Source organism: Micropterus dolomieu, linkage group LG05, assembly GCF_021292245.1.
Source record: "Micropterus dolomieu isolate WLL.071019.BEF.003 ecotype Adirondacks linkage group LG05, ASM2129224v1, whole genome shotgun sequence".
NCBI lineage: Eukaryota > Metazoa > Chordata > Actinopteri > Centrarchiformes > Centrarchidae > Micropterus > Micropterus dolomieu.
In genome coordinates, this window is record NC_060154.1 from 32,561,608 (window position 1) to 32,564,281 (window position 2,674).

Sequence of the window (2,674 nt, forward strand, 5' to 3'; positions counted from 1 at the left end):
GGAGCCCCACTCAGGCCGATTATCAGCAGCATCAACTCGGTCACCTACAACATTGCCAAACACATATCTACCATCTTAGCCCCTTTGGTTGGTAACACGCCCCACCATATCCAAAACTCCATTGACTTTGTAAACAAAGTTCGAGGACTGAAACTGGACCCAGATGAAACCATGGTGTCCTATAATGTGACCTCTTTGTTCACCTGTGCATCCCCACCATGGAGGCAGTAGAATCCTACTAAAAGACAACACCCTGGACAGCAGAACCAGTGTCAGCCCTGACCAGATCTATAAATTACCCGACCAACACCTATTTCCAGTACAATGGAGGATTCTACAGACAAAAGCATGGCTGTGCCATGGGCTCACCAGCGTCACCCATTGTGGCTAACATCTACATGAAAGATGTGGAGGGAAAGCCCTCAACTCCTTCAAAGGTACAGCACCGAGCCACTGGTACAGATATGTGGATGACACTTGGGTCAAAATTAAAACCCAGGAAGTGCAACTCCGTGGATAGTAACATCAAGTTCACACGAGATGTCCACAACAACAGTATGGCATTCCTGGACTGTGCTGTACACATTGAAGAGGACAGGAGCCTGCAAGTTGGGTTTTACAGGAAACCCACACACACGGACCAATACTTGCTTTTTGATTCCCACCACCCACTGGAACACAAGCTAGGAGTCATCAGAACCCTGCAACATAGAGAGGACCACATACCAACAAATGCAGAAGCCAGAGAGAAGGAACAGAACCACCTGAAGCGGGCACTTACAGCCTGTGGATACCTTAAATGGACCTTTGTGAAAACAGCCAAATCCAGGAAGAAGACCAAGACTACAGGGGATGAGGACAAGAAGGTCAAATGCAAGAATATTGTGATTCCATACGTGTCTGGAGTATCAGAGAAACTCAGGGAGGATTTTCAACAAACGCCACATCTCTGTTTTTTTTAAACCCAAGAACACACTAAGACAGATACTGATACACCCCAAAGACTGCACACCCAAACACAAGAAAAGGAATCTAGTATATGTGATCCAATGCAGTGAGGAATGCACAGAACTGTACATTGGGGAAACTAAACAACCACTACACAAACGCATGGCTCAACACAGAAGGGCCAACTCCTCAGGTCAAGACTCAGAAGTTTACTTACATCTGAAGGATAAAGGACACTCGTTTGAGGACCACCAGGTGCACATTTTAGACAGAGAAGATGGATGGTTTGAATGAGGTGTCAAGTAAGCCATTTACACCACGCCACCACTTATCACCCACTTACAATGTTTTCATCACTTCCCAGGAAATTGAACAAGCATTTCGTCTTGGCCTCAGGTGAAGATACCAACAATGGTCATTCATTGTTTGTGGTTCTAATGACCATGACGACTGTCGTTACCACAGCCAGGAGCACTAACAAACCAGGTCGATCCTAGCAAACGATCCCACAGAGCTTAAATAGCTGAGTTTCCATACCAGTCAGTCAGAGCTGAAGAAGTCTCTTGGATGAGGGACAAAACGTATTCTAGTTTTTCTTCCACCAAGTCCAGTTGCCCTTAACCTCAACCTTTGTTGGATATTGACAGAAATGCAATATAATATCCATAACTATGTTTTCAGTGGTGTGTAATAATAATAAAGTTTTTATTACCTTAGAATGAGCCATTTATATCTACATAACCGCGGGCACCCCCTTCTATGGACGTCGCAGTATTGTGTAATTTCTACAATAGCCGACTACGGACACACAGCACCACCGGGCCCATTTCGGCTGCGTTCGAAAAGTCTTTTTTGCTTAGGAAGGTTCCTAATTGAGTGAAGTGAACCGGAAGTATTTCAGTGGCAGCCATGATAAGAGCTGTTTGAATTCTCTAACAGCTAAGGAAAGGTGCCTCAATGCTTCCTTTCATATCTCCTTTAGCATAGGGTACACCTGACCATCCTTTACGAAAGGAAAGGAGAGAATGCCGTCCCACAATTCCTTGCGGCGGCAACATTTAAAGCGGTGCACGTTCTCAAACTCAAACGATAAAATCCATCAACCACATTTAGCAAAATCCTTGCAATACAGATGCACATGACATGCACATGCACACTTTAATAAGACTCACACTTACCTTCTTTCTTTTGGCTTTTTTGTAATCTGATGCTGTTTCAACACCGTTTTATGTTTTGGGTTGTTGAAATAAGCCATTAAGTGTTTTCTACAATAAAAAAAATAATTCACCAACCATGATGGATAAAGGATGTTGATCACCATGTAAGTTACCATTGGCTATTAAGCCTTTTCTCTCTTATGCCATAACCTGCTAATATGCATATATCTTAAACTGTCAACAGTAACTGAGACCCATGCGAGCTGTTACTGGTCTTGTAACCTGATCAAAGTGAGGATAATGTTGCAGCGTGTAGCCTCACGTTATGTACTGCAGCCTTCAGCAAATTAATTTTACTTCAGTCACAGATGCAGAGGGTGTCGAGCAGGAACACGGGGGCAGCAGGTGACCCGCAACCACAGATCCAGACTCCACAGCTCCAGAGCCAGAAACACCTGCAGGAAGTGATAGGAGGAGAGAGGAGAGAGACGAGAAAGCACAAGACTACCAGAAAGGGGAGAAGTTGTGTTAGTAACATGCAATAATGGGATGAGGTTGCATACAGAGGG